General features: G+C 44.5%; 1 protein-coding gene across 6 annotated transcripts in view; it reads right to left on the reverse strand.

The window, feature by feature from the left end:
* Nucleotides 1–18620, reverse strand: part of ADD1 (adducin 1) — a 94290-nt gene extending 75670 nt beyond the window's left edge. For 2 of the 6 annotated variants that reach the window (XM_088454964.1, XM_088454963.1), the window contains exon 1: nt 18284–18620. The gene's annotated coding sequence lies outside the window, so the exon portion shown is untranslated. The remainder of the gene's footprint in view (nt 1–18283) is intronic. The other 4 variants (XM_088454959.1, XM_088454961.1, XM_088454960.1 and 1 more) reach the window with 4 other exon arrangements.
* Nucleotides 18621–19676: the final 1056 nt, after the last annotated feature.

Here is a 19676-nt window from a genome sequence, read left to right on the forward strand (position 1 = left end):
GGGCGCTTTTTGCCCTCCTCCTGGAAGGCAGGGTGCTTTTTGCCGCGCCCCGCTAAAACAGCCTAGCGGGAACGCTATTGTTATTTTTGTATATCTAGCTTTGGTTTATCAAAGTGAACATTCTTTGCTGCATTTAGTACGATGCGAGTGTTCCCGATGTAAGGTTTGTTGTATCTTACAATTTCTGATTAATATTTTGCTTAAAGTAGATGGTTTTCAGAATGACCATAGATTTCTCCCTCTCCCCTTCCTCCTTCTAAATTACAGTTTTTACTATGATCAGTTTTCTGTATTTAGGATAGGAGAGGGATGGTAAATGTGATTTATTGGTCTTTGTTATATTATGTTTTATAATAGGTCTCGGGGATGAGGAATGACACAGTCCTCCCCCACATGTTAACTATTTTGCCGTATTGTTTTTTCACGGCAACTACTAAGGCCCGATATACTGGGCCTTTTGGGTTCTATATTCTCTATATGTGTTTTTGCTTTATGTGTTTTGTTTTTTTTCTCCCCATTTTTCTGCTTTTTTTTTTGTGTGTGTTTTATTTTCTTTTTACTTTCTTTTCTTTTCGTTATATGACAGGTGCATTTGGGACATTTTTACTTACACAATGTTTTATTACACCTAATGGTTAAAGTCCTTTCATTGAATGTGAAGGGACTTAATTCTCCTCATAAGAGACGTCTGGCCCTTTCTACATTCCACTAGCATGGGGCCAATGTTGTGGCTCTTCAGGAGACGCATTTCTCATCCTTAGCTCCCCCCATATTTAGGGATCACAGATATCCTTTATGCTACACAGCTAATAGTCATCTTAAACGTAATGGTGTTGCCATACTGTTCCATGCCAATACCACATTTACGTTACAAAGGAAGATAGAGGATGGGAACGGTAGATTTCTCATTCTTATTGGTAAAATTGAAGAGACTCTTGTCACCCTGGTTTCCCTCTATGCCCCTAATTCTCGCCAGATCCCCTTTTTACGAGAAACTTTTGAGGAAATATCTAAAGTTAGACAGGGAGCACTTAATGTGCTGGGCGACTTTAAATTAGTCCTAGACCCTAAAATAGACAGATCTTCTCCCCAGGGTCTTTCCTCCACCCCTCGTGACATAGGCCCCTCATTGGCCTTTAAGAAATTGCTGGCAGAGTATGACTTATATGATGCCTGGCGCACCCTATTACCGGACGAGAGAGACTATACCTTTTTTTCCCCAGTCCACAATAGCTACTCTAGAATAGACCTTGTCCTTTTAGATTGGAGAATTCTCTTATCTACAAAAAAAGGTTAAAATTCTCCCGATCACTTGGTCAGATCACGCGCCGGTCCTATGGGTTTGGGATAAAGATTACCATCTGACTCCCAATCGTCCCTGGCGTCTTCCTGAGTATCAATTAAAAAACCCAGAGATTTTGAAGGTCCTTACCGACTCCCTTATGTTGTATACTCAGACTAATTCTCCCTCTGACACCTCTGTTTTCACACACTGGTGCGCCTTAAAAGCGGTCCTCCGTGGTACCTCTATCCAAAAGGGAGCTCAACTTAAGGCTCTCTCTCGCGAATTACAGACTGGCTTAGAATCTACTTTAAGGTCCCTGGAGTCCCAAAACCAGCTCCGCCCTACTAGAGTGCTACGCAAACAACTCCAAGAGGTTAGTTCACAGCTCCAAAAACTTTTTTTCTCACGAATGCAATTGGCTTTTACCCGATTACGCCATAAATTCTATACGACAGGTAATAAAGCCTCTCGTCTTTTAGCACGTAAGCTTCGTGGGCACCAAGCTCGTAACAGAATCAAGTCTCTCTTAACCCCCTCTGGTTCAAAATGTCTTAACCCCCTTGATATCGCAAACTTATTTTCGGACTACTATGCAAAATTATATAATTTGTGTGATGACTCCTCAATTCCTCAGTCTTCGGGTAATGTTATCTCCTCCTTTCTGGACGACTTATCTTTCCCTACCTTATATGCGGATGGCCTGGCGTCCCTGAATGCCCCCTGTTCTTTGAAGAAAATTCAGAAAGTAATTCAGAATTTACCCAAGGGCAAAGCCCCCGGTCCCGACGGTTTCTCCAAATCTTTCTCTTGTCCCCGATTCTTTTAAATTTATTCACAGAAGCTTCTGATAAAGGTTCTTTCCCATCCGAAATGGTAGAAGCACAAATTGTCACCATTCCGAAACCTGGTAAAGACCCCTCAGTGTGTACAAACTATAGACCCATTGCGCTCCTTAACACGGACGTAAAAATTTTTGATAAACTGATAGCCAATCGTCTGAATCCATTGCTCCCACAATTGATCCATCCTGACCAGGTGGGTTTTGTTCATGGGCGATAGGCTCCCGATAACACCCGCAGGGTTTTAGATTTGGTTGAATGGGTGACGTTTAACAAGCTGCATCTCCTCCTCCTCTCTCGACGCTGAAAAAGTGTTTGACCGGCTACATTGGGACTACATGCGCCAGGTTTTGTATAGATATGGACAGGGTGACATCCTTCGGTCTATTAATGCCCTTTATTCTGGCCCCTCTGCCCGTGTTTTTAGTAACAGGTTTCTCTCCTTACCTTTCCCAATTTCTAACGGTACCAGACAGGGGTGTCCTCTCTCCCCACTGATATATGTGTTGGCCATCGAACCCCTTGCCCAAAATATCCGCCAATCACCTGAGTTCCCAGGGCTCTCAATTCATAATACCTCCCACAAATTATGTCTGTTTGCAGATGATGTTTTGCTGTTTGTAACCGACCCGGAGATCTCGTTGCTATTAGATAACTATAGTGCTGCTTCCTTCTACAAATTGAATGTTACGAAAACTGAAACTTTACCTATTAATATTGCACCTTTATCTTTATGCTCTTTAAAGAGACGTTTTCCATTTGTTTGGAAAAATTCTTCTATATCCTATTTAGGAATCAACATACCATCCTCTATTAATGCCGTATTTAATGAAAATTATGTTCTCCTCCTGACCCCATTATCTTCCCTGGCCACTGCTTGGATGAGTCACGAGATCTCCTGGTTGGGTCGCATAGCGGCATTCAAAATGATGTTATTACCAAGATTGATGTATTTATTCCGTGCCATTCCCTATGTTATTCCCCGCAAATTTTTTCAGCAGATGCGCCGCCTGATGATTTCTAATGTGTGGAGGGGTAAGCCCTCTAGAATGGCTTATAGCCGTATGGTTCGACCTAAATCCCAGGGTGGCCTTAACCTACCTGATCTGAATAGATACCATGAAGCGGCACTTATCCCAAATATGTGATTGGTTTCTCCCCCCTTATGTTAAAGTTTGGGTAGACTTAGAACATGCCCTTATCAGGCAATTCCCTCTCCCCGATCTTCTTTGGCTACCCCAACAGCATAGACAGAGATTCCCCTTGATATGTAAAACAATCCTAGATGCCTTAAAAGTTTGGGACCGTAACCTCTCAACCCATTTCGATTTTACCCTCCCTGTTAGGACTTTCCCTTCGAGCATTAAATATAGTATTGCCCAATCTCCATGTGTCTTACTGGATAATTCTGGGTATGGAGTCTTTGGCAGACTTTTTCTCCCCATCCTCAATTTTAACATATATAGATCTCTGTGCTAAATACTCACTAGGACCTTCTGCATGGTTTTTTTTACCAACAATTATTACATTGGTATACCAAGATGAATACAGGTCCCACGGTATTCCAAACACCGCTGCACCAAATCCTGAGTAAATTCTCTAAACCCTCTTCTAGTGGAGCCATATCTTATTGGTATTCTTTATTTTCTCCCATAGTTCTGCCAATTAAATCTCCTGCTCAACTCCACTGGGAAACAGATCTCCAGCGTACCTTCACCTTTCCACAATGGGAGAGTATATATCTTTCTTCTTTCTCTATATCCACATGCACCAACCATATTGAAATGTAAAACTTTTAAATAGATTATATTTAACTCCCTCTAGGCTACATAGAATATGGCCCACTGTCTCAGTTTTGTTGGTGCCTGTGTAATTCTGAAGGCTCTATTTTCCACGTTTTCTGGGATTGCCCCCTTATCCGCCCCTTTTGGGAGGAAGTATTCAGTCTCATTAATGACGTACTCGGCCTCCAATTGACCCTAGACCCTTCCCTTGCTCTTCTCCATTGGTATCCAAATTCTGTTCCTAAATCTGACCGGTATGTTCTTGGCCATATACTGATATCCGCTTAAGCCACTATAGCCCAGCACTGGAAGTCCCCGTCTCCTCTTCCGTTTGCTAAGGTTATAACAAAAACACAATTCCATTTTGAGATGGAGACGAGAGAGGTCACTTATTCTGTGGCCACTTCGTCTTCCACTACGAAGTGGGACCCCTGGTATTTGTATGTTACGAACGGAGGAGGTGCGGCTGTGTCCATATCGTCCCCAAACCCGCAGAGTCCTTCTCCCTTTGATCTTAATGAGCTTCCACAGTAGATCACAGCACCTAATATATTATGCACTTCTATATTTAGGATTGTTTTGTTTAATGTCTACGAATGTACTGTCAATCTCCCCCCCTTGTATTTTATTTTATTTGTGTTTCCCCTTTTCTATATTCTGTACCCCTATAAACATTTTGCAAGATATTCAATAAAAATGTATTGATGGGAAAAAAAAAAAAAAAAAAAGAAGCCTTTGACACTTATGAAATGCTTGTAATTTTACTTCAGTATACCATAGTAACATCTGACAAAAGAGATCTAAAAACACTGAAAAGCAGTTAACTTTGTGAAAACCAATACTTGTGTCATTCTCAAAACTGTTGGCCACCGCTGTACAATACCACCTGACAAGTATTTATTTAATAAACCTTGCAGTTTATTGCACGTGTTGAGAAGTATTTATACAACGTCAGACATATTTATCAATGTTACACCATATTCTATAAAATCCCAGGAGAGATCACAAATAAAAAGCTGGCTACCCACTCCCCACTGCTATTATAGGGGCCTATGCAGAGTTTTGCAGAGCTAAGCTAAACAGAATTGTGTAGGCTGCAGAGGGACGTACGAGATGGGTCTCTCTCCTATAAGGCTTGTTGTTTGTTTAGAAGTACTATAGCAGATTTTATTACAAATTTACTGATTCATATTTACAAAACAACTCATGTCAGGTATAATTTGTTCATACCTGAGCTGAGATCCTCTGGTATAAACATACAAAGACTTTTGTTTTCACATTAAACTTATATGAACTGGTGTGTTCACATATGTGTTTGTACACAGACTGTTCACCATGGGCAAACTGAATGCACATCTAGATAAAAATGCTATGTATAATGAGCAGTTTTGCCATCGATGGCAGAGATCAAATGGTTCTCAACCATCGATGGCAGGGAGCGCAGCACTCTTTATATTTAATCTCTGCACAAGGTAACGAAGTTTAGCCCTGCCCCCTGTACATGACACTAAGACTCGCCGCCTTCAGTAATTATGTGTGGAGCAATAGTAGGCTTATAGCCAGATGTCAGTCACGAGTGTTCCTGCTAGAGGGGGGGGGGGGATGGAGGTCATATGAAAATCACCAGTGGGTGAATAGATGCCATGCGGGGAGAGTTGGGGGCAGCCCAGCATCTCCGTTAATGCTTGGCACACCCTCTACGGTGATTAAAAGGATGTGCATCTCAAGGAAATGCCCCCTTGTCTAGTGACCACACCTCTTATTCAGATGCAGGCGCGCGAATAGCAGTGCCCTCCAGCGACAGCCGTCCTGCCAAGCCTAGAAGGAACACTACACTGTCTGATAGCTGAAGAGCTGGAAGACGAAGTTTGAGTAGAAGTTGTACACAAGCAAATAACAGACCCAAAACCACCAAGACTATGCTACTTTCTGATAAGGTACAATGTGATAACAGTATTGGAAACGGTCTATCAGCAACTACTTATAGATCCAAGATAGGGAGTAGAAAAATGCTGCCAGACACTAACTGGGTTGCTCAGAGAAGGCCTTTGTTGCAAATGCAAAAGTTGCAGCCTGCCTGTGTCATAATGTAATGCACACTCATACAGGACAACCCCTCAAGAGGGGGTGCTATGACCACGATTTGCATTCAATGCTCATTTAAGGTCTAGAACAGGCCTGGCCAACCTGTGGCTCATCAGCTGTTGTGAAACTACAAGTCCCAGCATGCCCTGCTACAGTTTAGCTATTAGGGAATGCTAAAACTGTTGCAGGGCATGCTGGGACTTGTAGTTTCACAACAGCTGGAGAGCCACAGGTTGGCCAGGCCTGGTCTAGAACAACTGAGTATTTTAAGTGTGGAAAAATGATTCAGGGTATAGAACTTAGAACAATTCCAGCATCCCAGTCATAGAAATTAGGGAGCAGAGGAGACTAGTGGGAGAAGTTCAAGAATAGAAAGTAACGAAAATGAATCATTTTTATAGGCATATGGTCACCACACTCCCACACTGTCTCAGCTACATGGTACATCAATTCTGAAGCTAGAAAGCCCTTGCCTGAAGAGCTCCACTATTCCGAAACTTCTGACTGGTTGCCATTACTATTCTCCTTTGAAGGCTGGCAGAGACGGGAGCCAATTCTCCACATTCAGCAGATCATTTGCACAATACATTGTTTAACAAGTCATTCCAGCTCCTGAGAAACTGAGCCCCCCTATCATCTTGCCCAACATTACCTCTCTGAACATCTACAAAACATCAAACAGAAAACATTGTTCATGATGTCAATAAACAAAAGTATTTAAGCAACTTGAAATAAAAAAAAAAAAAAAAAAAATGGGGGGGGGTTTAAAACTTCAATTTTATTAAGACTTACGATTTGCCAAATCAAAAAAGTTCTCCATAAAATTACAATACATGTCTGGAGAAATCCAGCAGATTTTTTAAAAGCCAGGGAGACCGGCAATTAGGGGCCGTATTCAATTAGCGGTAAAAATTGCAGGTTTTTTTTGCCATTTTCGAAGACTGTTTTCACCCCTCCCCCCCAAAAAAGGCAAAATTTTGGCTAAAAACGGCAACAGGCAAAAAGAATAAGAATAAAAAAAAAAAAACTGGAGAAAAGTTCTCCATCCCAGACCAGGAGAGAAAAGAAAAAAAAATGCAAATCCCTATCCCTAATGATAAATTGCCAGAATTTTTTTTTCTTAAGTTGCGTAGTTTGACGAAAAACGACAGCGCAAATTTTGGGCGGAAAAAAAAAACGTTGAAAAAAGATAAAGCAATCTTTTCCCAGGAAATTACTGTTCCACGTAAAATGGGGGTACGTTAAATGGGTGAAAGTATATTTTCGTGTCGTAAAAAACGTAATTTTAAAAACCACCTGCTGTGACTGCGTGCGATGTTTAAAACACTTGACGCATCCATACCACCCCCCGAAATATCAGACCCAATACGTTAAAACCATTTTCATGCTTTTTTTAGCCCAAAATTTGCACAGACATTTTTGCCAAAGTACGCAACTTACAATTTTTATTTATTTATCATTATTAGTGGGGTGTTCAAAGGGTTCTGAAAGAAATCCCCACATTTTCAGACAAAAATAGGTATTTTGCTTTTTTTTTTCTACTAGTCTATGGGCACGATTCTATTCAACGCGATGTAAATAGCGCCGGGAGATAGTTCCCGGAGCTATTCAATTCATCGCGATGTTAGGTCGGGGAAGGCTCGTTCTCGCGCCTTAAACAGGGTGTTTAGGCGCGATAACGGGCATTCCCCGACCTAACTTCCCGGCGCGAGGCTGTTTTCCAAGCGCGAAAGGCAGAAAACAGCCTCGCACCAGGACTTTTGTTGGATTTCTGCTCTCATCCCCGGAGGGATGAGAGAAGAAATCATTAGTCGGACTTGGCAGCGCGGTGTATTGAATAGCTCCGGGAGCTCATTCCCGGCGCTATTTACATCGCGTTGAATAGAATCGTGCCCTATGATGGAGAAAACTTTTCTCCAGTTTTTTTTTTTTTTATTGCCTGTTGCCGTTTTCACCTGTTTTTAGCATTTTTTTTCCCGCTACAAAAACAGACGTTTACGCCAATGTCGAAAAAAACCTGCATTTTTCACCGCTAATTGAATACAGCCCTAGGTAGGGTTGCAGCAGGGCATTGCATGGTATGACAAGAGAGGGATAGGCAGATTTTTCCCACTACAGGACAAAAAGACTGGAACATTTTTGCAACGGGTAAGCAAGACTCCGCGTAAATACATGTTATCGACTGACAATACCAGGTAAAAACACAGGGCCTGATTCAAAGGTGGACAAAGTGCCGATGTTGGAGCAGTTGAGCGATATTTTGCTACTGTGCAAAAAGTCTCACTCAGGGGCGCTTCAATTGCAGCGCGAGCCTCCTGCTGGGCGTCTATGCGACTAGACGGTGCAATTCAATTGTTTCTCCGTTCGGGCACCCATTAGCATTTATCGCGCCCACAAGCAACGGGTTTAGCATCACACAGCGGCTAAACCAGTGTAAAATAAAGGTTAGGGTGCCCAAACCACCGTCGGGGGGGGTCCAAATAAAAACGGGACTTCAGACATTTCTTCTCATACCTCAGCAGGCTGCGAGAAGGAATGTGCATCCCTGCAACTTTAGGTGTCCCAACGGAGGAACAATTGAATTGCTCCATCAGACAACTATTCGCATAGGGTTCGGGTACTTACCAGCCCCAGTCGTGATTTTCAGCTTCGAGCTTGCAGCGTCGGGATTTTCATACCCAACCAGTTACAAGAGGTGAACAAGTTAGCAGTGATGTGTTTAACATAAACCGTAGTTTATCTAAGCAGCACTTTCATGAGCGTGGAACTGCCAAACACGGTTCCTCTGACACATAACAAATGGTATCAGATGCAGAAGCCATATGCCTACTGCATAACGTGTGCCATCTATTAGCTGTACCAGGGGACTAAACATTTTAATATAAGTTGTGTTCCTAAAAGCAGAGGAAATATACAAACTCCACACAGTTAGGTCCGTAGTGGGAATTGAACCCTCGACCTCAGTGCCGTGAGGCAGTAATGCTAACCATTACACCATCTGTGCTGCCCTTCTCTCCAATTTTATAACCACAGCAGAGACAGGTCTATGTTCTGTTGAGCCCGAGTATACAGATAGTTGTAGTATCTCATGTCATTTATCAGGTATTATATGTGCCAGGACCCTGGACAGAAAGCACCACTGTTCAGCTATGGTCCCAGTAAAAAGGCTAACCAGAATCTCATCTCCTCCCAGTCTTCAAATCCCCAGCGTCTTTTCCACTTTCAACTCCCTCCTCTGCCCACCCCCTCCTAGTCTCCCCGCCTTGCTCTCTGCCACTGAATTTGCTAACTATTTTACATCTAAAATTGATTCCATACGTCAGGACATCTTATCCAACAAGTCCCCCAGCTCTCCACTTCCTCTTTCCCAGATCACCCCTCCCAATCAACATTGACATCCTTCTCCCCTGCATCTGGAGAGGAAGTAATGGGCCTCATCCAGCCCCCCCTTCCACCTCCCCCCTTGTCCCCATCCCCTCCTGCCTCCTCCACTACCTGCTCTTCTTCTGCCTGCTCCCCATCTTGCCCACCTCCTTAATCTCTCCCTCTCTTCTGGCACTGTCCCTTCTGCATTCAAGCATTCCCTTGTCTCCATTCTTAAAAAAAAAAAAATACCCTTGGTCCTAACATACTCTCTAACTCCCACCCAATCTCTCTCCTCCCTTTTGCCTTGAAACTCCTTTCTGTCCTCCCACTCCCTCCTTGACACTTTTCAGTCTGGCTTCCGTTCTCTCCACTCCACTGAAACTGTCCTCACTATAGTCAGCAATGACCTCCTTGCTGCCAAATCCAACTGGCCACTACTCCCTGCTCATTCTCCTTGACCTCTCTGCTGCTTTTGACACTGTGGACCACCCTTCTCCTGCTGCATATCCTTCATTTCCTTGGTCTACGTGACACTGCTCTCTCCTGGCTGTCCTCCTACCTTTCTGACCGTTGTTTCTCTGTTCCCTCTCACGACTACTCCCCCCCCACAGCCTCTTACAGTAGATGTTCCCCAAGGTTCTGTTCTTGGACCTCTCCTATTCTCTCTCTATACGTCCTCTCTAGGTAAACTCATCAGCTCTTTTGACCTCCATTATCATCTCTATGCAGATGATACCCAGATCTACCTTTCCTCACCTGATCTTTCCTCCTCTCTACTGACTCGTATCTCCAACTGTTTCTGCCATTTCTTCCTGGATGTCCCAGCGAATTCTCAAACTTAATATGTCTAAGACTGAGCTGATCGTCTTCCCACCCTCCCACATAACCTCACTTCCCACTAGTTCTTTACACTCTTGTGCTTCTCCCTACTGTACTTTTGTTTATCTCTTACTCCCCACTAGAGCAACTAACACTTGGCTGCTTATTTTGGTGCAAAGGTCGCTAATATAGCTATGTTTATTATCCATGTACTGCTTTGTATTGTATGTCGCTGGTTACTTATTTGTTTATGTAATTTGTAAAACACTTGTGACGCCATATAAATAAAGGATAATAACCAAAGCAATGAAATAAAAAAAAACGGTTACAATGAAATGCTAAACAAAATGGCATCCAATCCATGCTTCCAGTACAAGAATTAGAAAGCTCAAAACTAGTAACGGAACTGAAAGCACCATTTACATGTTCGCAACAAGGAAGGAAGGAAGGAACGAAGAGTTCTGTTTTCTGTCATTTATATCCTCTTCTAAAATAATCACTAGTTTCCAGGCTTATCTTTCCTTCACAGTGGAACTTATCAAGTAAGAATAATATTTAGGTGTGCATTTTACACTCTAGGGAGCGATTCAATTGTTTTAGCGCGGCTGCAGCTCCAGTCGTGCTATTCCATTGTTGCCACCGACTGGCGTGAATGCTGCGGGTGCCGATATTAATTTTTGCTCACACCCTCCGGAGTTGCTGTGTGGGGGACAGAGACTAAGGACTGCTGGAAAATGCAGCCAAAGTTGAATTTAGTTGCGAGACTAATACGCTAGTGTGCGTGTAGAATTATATTTACCAATATTGGGCAATTGGTCTCGTAAATTATAATTTATTACCGCTGCATATCAAACTGTATTAAAAACAAAAAACATTAATGGGTAGGGTCTCTGATAGGACCCCATCCGCCTATCCCTTGCAATCGTATTACTTCCAGGTTCAGACCCCAGCAAGGCTACTGTGATGACCACGTATGTTCATGAAGAGATTATCAGACAGGGATCCGAGCTTAATGCAGTCCATAGTTACAATGGTCAGCGTCATCAAGAGATGGCATTAGCCAAGTTATCCGGTTCTTAATAAAATTCACAATTTATAAACCACCATAGGAAACCTATTGGGGGCTAATTTTTCTAGTGAAAATGGGGAGAAAGCAGCCGATATCAAACATATCTGCTGCGGCCCCAACTTCTTCCATCCTTAGATACTGAATCTGTCAAAACTAATTTTGTAAATATGCCCCCTTGTCGCTTATGCAGACGACGGATCGGTCAGCAAACCGATCAGTCGTCCCAGCGGCCGATTGGTAAGTGTGCATAGCTTACCAATTTGCCTCTCGATATGTCCGACATGACAACTGCTCAGGCATGTAAATTTGCAGCGATATATCTGTGCTGCAGGGCCGACCTAATATGTCTGAACAACGTTGTTCACAGACATAGCAGGGGAACAAATCCGCTGATGCACTCACGATATATCGTTTGATCGAATGAACGATATATCGACAGGTGTGTACCCAGCATTACCTACACTGGAGGCAGCCATTATTGTAGTCATGACCTTTTATTCCCAATGTTGACAAAACAATCATGGTGTTATGAAGCATGACAATGTAACAAACTCCTGCAAGGACAAAAAGGGCAAACTCATAAAAAGTGAAACATATCCCAACAAACGGTTAGCAGGTTCCAATCCCCTTGCAGTGACAGTTAATAGTTTACTTCAAACACAGCAAACCTTCAACACTTCCCAATCTAATTTTTGTTTAAACTCCTATAGAATTATAAATACAGACCAGCCAAAATATTACACATTGTTACTTGAAACATTTTTACTTGCAAAAGACCCTGTTCATGGGGTGGGAAAACAACCCTTCCCTGCAGCATGGGAAAGGGGAACTTCCCTCCAAGTAGCATTCTAATATACACAATAAAAAAAAAAGAAAAAGTGCGCATCAAACATGAAATGTATAGGAGAATCTTCTTGTGCATGTGGATTACTTAGTATAGAATGTGGCTCGCTATATTGTCTGCCTACAGAATTTTAGCATAAGGCAAAATCATTCCAAACTATAAACATACATGCAGTAGGCAACATTATACAGATTACCAAGACAGCCCACAACAGATGTATGCCCAATGCTATTTCTGTATGCTGTAAATAGTCTGCTCTGCTATATAAAACACTTTAAGGACTACGGTAAGTATAGACTAAACACACAAGAAGAAAGTACCAGGATAAAAACTATAAATACATCAAAAGTTATTATACTCAATTGTTTAGTTAAAGCAGCAATCCCATGGAAAAATGGTGCTCCAGTACTGTAGGTCATCAGAAGAATCTTAGGGGTGGTATTGAATTCAGCATGATATGCCGTTACAGCCCGGCGAATTGTATCCATCAACATAGCAAGTTTTGCCTTGCACTCCATAGGCTATTGAGTCCCCCCCAATTGTTACTTGGTTTGTCTTTTCGGGCTGCTATTAACATTTTATAACTCTATAGCAGTGGTGTCAAATTCGGGCACTCCAGCTGCTGTGGGACTACATATCCCAGCATGCCCTGCCACAGTTTTGGCATGCCCTAGTAGCAAAACTGGCAGTGCATGTTGGGATGTGTAGTTCCACTGCACCTGAAGGGCCAGAGTTTGACATCACTGCTCTATAGTGTCAATAACTACCATGGAAAATACAACTACATGGCATATGACGTAGTGAGCACAGGGGCTTGGGAATGCACCTATGAGCTCTGTATAATGCAAAATCCTTCTCCCCACAGTCACATGGTATGTCAAGTTCCTATGTCTGTATCTGACCACAACATGAAGGACAGATTAAAAAAAAATTATTAATACCCCTTTTTCACTGTCACAATATTACTGTCGTGTCTACCCGGGTCACGGCTCAGTGTAAAAGGTTCCTTGAAAACAAAACTTGGGTCAAGTGACCTGAGATTTCGACCCTGGTTGAACTTGGGAAGGACCCGGGTAATGGTGCAGATGACCTGGGTCATGCTTCAAATCAGCTGGCTTCGGTAGCACTTGGAGATTACATCAATCCTAGGGCGGAATTCAATTGATTTTGCGGCCCGCATCTCCCGTCTAAAGTGACAGGAGATCGTGGGCCGCTATTCAATTGTGCCAGCTTTTCACGCTGATCGCGCCCATAGAGGTCAGGTTTAGCCGCGTAAAGCAGCTAAACCCGACCAAAGTGCTGGGCGCGATCGCGAAAAGTGATGTTTGGGCGCCCAAACATGTCACTTTTCGCACATTTCAGCTCTCATCCCCCAGGGGCTGCGAGCTGAAATGTAGCGCTTGGCAGCTGATCTCGCCCAACAGTAGCAAGAATAGAATAGCTCCGTCGGGGCCCGATAGGGGCTGGAAAGAATTGAATTCCGCCCCTAGTGTCCACTTTTATGATTGAAGACCCGGTTACGGTGTGAAATGCTTGACCCTGAACATAACACGTGTCCAGCTGCTGGTGTGAAAGGCGAAAAACCCGGCTCTGACACGTCCTCAGTGTCCCAGGTTAGAGACGTGTTTTTTTTTTTTTAGTAGAAAAGGGGTATTAGATGCAGGCTTCCCAAAAACAAAAAAACAAAAAAAACAACTTAGCTTGCTATTTTAAAATCAATAAAGCAACAATAATCAAACATTTTTTAAGAATTGTTGTCATTGCCGAGCAAGGTTTCTACTAAGGCAAAGCGAATAGAACCAATGACAAGCAGTACAATATGGTACTTCCCACTCATGTCAATACATTATATGCACTCAGACATTTTTTTTTCAATAATACACATAAGACCTGTATATGATGCCTTTAAAACTAGAATAAGGTATGCACTTCTCCCACTCAGCATTGAAAGCACAATCTTCGTTATCCCCCTCAGCCAGACAGCAGGTCTCCAGCATTCCTAAACAGAGATCACACATTTTTCCTGCAGTGCAATGAGCAGCAGCTGATAATGCAACCATTCGTCTGCTCCCAACACTGACTTTGATTTAGAATATAGATTTGGGGTCCAGAACATACTTCACACGTGTGTACGTGTGTGCTGTGTGTTTTTATAGAAGTGAAATGAGTGCAGGGACCCATAGCAAGCAAACAACTAGTTTTGTTCAGTCCTACAAATATTTTATTTTTGTGCAAACGACCCAATGCCTAGAAATCAATACATTAAATAATGAATAACTGCACAAAATCAGCATCGTTCTCTATAAACTAGGGAGCAGAAAAGCATTTTGTAGTCGTTTTGGGTTGGGTGTTTATTTGAACAACTACCCCATCTGCCGTTCTCTGCTCCTGGAAGGTACAGCCTTGCTAAATATCCCACATGATTACCAATATTCATCATCCTTAAAGAAAAATAGGAAGACAGTGAAATATCTTTTTTTCTTTGAAGGGTAGCTCTGAAAGGCTATATAGAGCATTTCTCCAGCAGTGGATGCTCAGAAGAATCCATCCTCTTCTCCTCCCACACACCAATTACTTATTCACTAAATATGCCACCCTCTAATATTGCAACAGATAACAGTCTGTGCGCATCAACTAGTAGTGTATATACACATCATATACCATCTTTCTGCAACCAGGACAGTTTTATCCTTGATTACACACACACACAATATAATATACAGAATATTTTGTACATTTTCAATAATCCCACTCACTTGGGGCAATTAAATACTATTTTGAATGGCGCAGAGAATGAGTTCCCGGAGCTATTCAATTGTCTCCTACGCGCCCTGGACTTAAGTCGGGAGATGCAGGTTCCGGCGACTAATGTTGGTTGTTGAGTCCCGGTAACTTGCATTCTCCGTCTTAAATGCTGGCTGCGATGCTGTTAGTGCATGCGCTAAAACCGGAACTAGCATCACAGAACTAGCTTAGTCGGGTTTCCGCTCGTAAATCAGGTTGGCGGAGAGCAGAAACACTCTAGTCACTGGCTAACAGTAAAGCCAAGTGAGTAACTCCGAGGACTCAGCACTATTCAACATTGCTTTTTCCCCACTGAGCGAGTGTTGCTGTAGGATGCCCACACCAAAACAGAATCGGAGCAGAAACTGCTTATAGGCTCTGCCAGACAATACCACATATTCAGATACATCACACCAAAAAACCAGCAGCAAAATCAGTCAGCATCCCATGCATGTCCTAGTCATGCAACCACCAAGTCAGTCAATGCCCAATAGTAGTGTTCCTGCTAGCGTGCCACATTTTAGCAGAGCACCACGGCCTGCCTGTTTCTTAAACTGAGAAATGCGCCTTGCTCTTGGGCACGATTCTAACTGAATTCCACCCAGAGTTAGCAATGCGCTCTGTTGCCCATCAGCAGACTAGCAAGAGAAGAGGCTGAGCTAAACAGCCTCCGACGAACCCAAAATGCCCTGAACTGCAGAGAGCAGCCAGGGGTGGTGCAGCTTCTACGATTACAAAAAAAAAAATCCCCAATCTGCAGCGCCATGCTGAGCTGAGCCAGTAGTGGAGGAAATTTTTTCCCCTGGCAATGCCACCTGTACTCTGTGTGCAGACACAGGGAGAATGATTTGAATGCGGTTTTCTGATAACCCACAGTTTATTATTATTATCCTTTATTTATATGGCGCCACAAGTGTTCCGCAGCGCCTTACATAGTACATAGAACTAATAAGTGAACAAGAAACAAATAACTTACAGTACATTACAGTGCAGGACAAGGACACAACTTATATACATTGCTGAAATAGTGATTAAAGCACTCACAATAAGCTGCCGGGAGTTGGCGGTCCCGTGTTAGGTGCCCTAATGGGGAGTAGAGAGTAGAAGAAAATGTAAAGAGAAGCACATGAGGGAAGAGGTCCCTGCTCATGAGAGCTTACACAGTTTGTTCTGCACCCACAGTGGCCTTTATTCTGTGGATACTTCACCTGCACACCGTGAGCAGCCTGGACCGGGCCCTGGAGGAGGTATGTGCTCCGGCATCCTGAACCTGAGCAATGGTAAGCTGAGTTACTGCCTGGGCAGCAGCTATGATCTGACAGACACCACAAAAGCAGGCGGGGCCATTATCAGCGATCTGCTCTGCAGGAGGGTGCGCAGTCCCGGGCATATAATAGTAATACACTACCACCATCATCCCTGGAAATGTCACTGTCATACCCCACCATCGTTATTCCCAGGACGTGCCACTGTCTCATAGCTCTATGTATAATGCACTGTTCCGTAGCTCTATGTATAATGCACCGTTCCGTAGCTCTATGTATAATGCACCATCATCCCAGGGCATGTTATGGTCTTCTAAGCTGTATCCTCCACCACCAATTCAGGGCATGCAACTGTCATACACCGCCATCACCATCCCAAAACGTTTGGTCGGTCCCTTTAAGACCAACTGTATACATGTTTTGTACGCACAGGGACATTAATGATTTCTGCTTACCACCTCGGAAGCCTGCAATCAGAAATCATGCATTTGTGCCCGTCACTGCATAAACAATTGAATAGCACAGAAAGGTGCGCAAAACACCCTGGGGCTGGTGCTCACCATTAGCCACCAGTGTTTACCATTGATGGCCTCTCGATCGATCGTAAAACAACTCGCCAGGTCATGGATGATTACTAACCATCAATGGTCGATGGCCACAACTAATATCCTAACTATACACAGATCATTACTGGATTTTTTTTTTTTTTTTTTTTCAATTCATCTGATACAGGTCTCTGGCAAGTTGCACTCAGTGCCGATCACTGCCAGCAACCTCACCATATATAACTCTTATATATTGTAGACTGACAAGTGTGCAGATCAGTATTGTACTGTACTGTAGAAACCACCACATAAGTAATTGATAGCATCCTATGCAACCCTATGGTCAGGCCCTTCTCCAATCAAGAGGGTGATTCAATTCAGTACAATGCTGAATAGCCCCAGGAAGGGCGATGTTAGGTCGGGGAAGTCTCATTCTCGCACCTTAAACAGGGTGTTTAGGCGCGAGAACGGGCATTCTCCGACTAAACTTCCCAGCACGATGTTGTTTTTCCGGCGCTAAGGGCAGAAAACATCGCGCCTGGGAGTTTTGTCGGATATCTGCTCGCATCCCCAGAGGGATGAGAGATGAAATCCTTAGTCGGGCGTAGCAGCGCGATGGATTGAACTGCTCCGGGGGCTCATTCCCCACGCTATTCATTTTGCGGTGAATAGAACCGTGCCCTAAGCGTCCTGTTTAAAAATGTCTAACAAATCATATCACACAAACGTGTACACCCCATGGCACACAGTACAACTTTGGCTCTATGCAGCAATTTCTCAAAAATTACACAAAAAACTGCTATCCATAGTCACTTCTATGCCACCCAGCATCTGTTAGTCTCTGTATAGAATGGTGCTATTTCCACTCACCATGCCAGCAAATCAGCACCCCAATCCCAGCAACACCTATGTCCGCCAGCTTCCATCACCACACCTTGTCCCCCCTTAGCACAGCACCCCCGCCGTGTCCCCCAGTTTCACCTCTGTGGGCACAGGCATGTCAGTAACATTCTATCACCGCCCCATCCTACAGCACACTCCCCTATAAGTCACTCAGCATCTAGCACAGCACAACTGTGTCACCCAGCATCACCTGTGCAAGCACAGCAACAACCTCACCACACACCTGTCACCCAGCACCCCATGACACCTAGCAAAGCAGCCCCGCTGTGTGACACCCACAACACCCCCACTGTGACACCAAGCAAAGCAGCCCCACTGTGTGACATCCAAAGGACACCCCACTGTGTGTCACCCAGCATCACCTGTGCAAAAACAGCAACAACCTCACCACACACCTGTCACCAAGCACCCCGTGACACCCAGCACAGCACCCCCCACTGTGTGACACCTAGCACTGCACCCCCCACTGTGTGACAACCAGCACAGCACCCCCCACTGTGTGACAACCAGCACAGCACCCCCCACTGTGTGACAACCAGCACAGCACCCCTACCACCAGGCACAGCATCCCGTGTTACCCTGCATCCCCTCTGCCACTGGGCACAGCACCCCGCCACAGCATCCCCTCTGTGTCACCCACCATCACGACTTCCCCTCCATGGCAACCTGTGCAGTGCAGGAATCAGGCCACTCACCGTCCCAGAAGGACCCTCTCGCTGAGATCCGTGTCCCTGCAGGAGACGCTCAGGCCCCTCCGTGTAATGTGTATCTCAGCCTCTCCCCTCCCTCTCCGGCCAAGTAATATGTCGGCGCCTCTCCCCCTGTGATGGGCTGCGCGCACGGACACCTCCCCGGCTCCTCCTCCTCCTCCTCCTCCTCCTCCCTGTGCTGTCACCGGACACCCCGCTCCGGTCCTCAACGGCTGCTTCCCCTGTATGTGTCTCTGACTCTCTCTCTGTCCGTCACACACACCCGTCCTGCAGCGCCCCCTGCCGGCCGCCCCCTCACTGTACGGCTCACACCGCTACTACCACATAACACGGGTGCGGCTTTGCAGCGTCTAAAACCAAAAGCGAGGATTGGGCAGCGTTCTCCGAGCTCAGAGTATGCTGCCTCCTGATTGGTGGAGAGCGGAAGGCGGGAAGAGGGAATGGCTGTGACGCACCATTGAAAAAGTAACTAATATACGCAGCGCATCCTAATTCAGTGTGACATCGTTTTAGTGGTTCATATTTTGTCTATGTATCACGGCACTCCGAAATCATACTCCACAAACTTGCTACGATGCCATCCTGCAGTCTTGTTACTCATATAAATAGAAGTCCTTTATTGACGACGTTTCGGGGATTGAGTATATTTGTCTCTAAAGACGGGGACTCGATGCCCGAAACGCAGGTAATAAAGGACTTTTATTTATGCGATTCAATTCACCACGCCATTTGCTCCAACTAAAAGAGTTCTTTGATAAAAGTACCGGCCGCGTGGCTGTTTTCCTGCTTAGCACAGCGCTAACAACCGCAGAGAATGCCGGTTCTCCCTCCCGGGGCTATTCAGCATTGCGTTGAATTGAATCGAGCCCCATGTGTGTATGTATATACAGTCAGGTGCATAAATATTGGGACATTGACAGAATGTCCATATTTTGGCCTCTATTTATCACCACAATGGCTTTGAAATGAAACAAACAAGATGTGCTTTAACTGCAGACTTTCAGATTTAATTTGAGGGTAATTACATCCAAATCAGGTGAACGGTGTAGGAATTACAACGGTTTCTATATGTGCCTCCAACTTTTTAAGGGGCCAAAAGTAAAAGCGGGACTGTCCCGTTTTTCTGGGACTGTCGCCGCTGTCCCGCCCGCGGGCCGCAGTGTCCCGCGGTGGAGGGGAAGTTGGGGAGAGCACACCCGCTGCTCTGCCTAGCAGAGCAGCGGGTGTGCAGAAGGTGAACAGATGCTGTGCGCATCGCACGGCATCTGTTCACTAGCGTAGGGAGAGCTTGGGGGGCTGCCCAGCATCTCGGAGAGTGCTGGGCACGCCCCCTATAGTGATGAAAACGGGGGGAAGCCGCGATGCTCCGTCCCTTTTC

This window comes from Taudactylus pleione, unplaced genomic scaffold (genome assembly GCF_031769625.1).
Source record: "Taudactylus pleione unplaced genomic scaffold, aTauple2 ptg000638l, whole genome shotgun sequence".
Classification (NCBI taxonomy): Eukaryota; Metazoa; Chordata; class Amphibia; order Anura; family Myobatrachidae; genus Taudactylus; species Taudactylus pleione.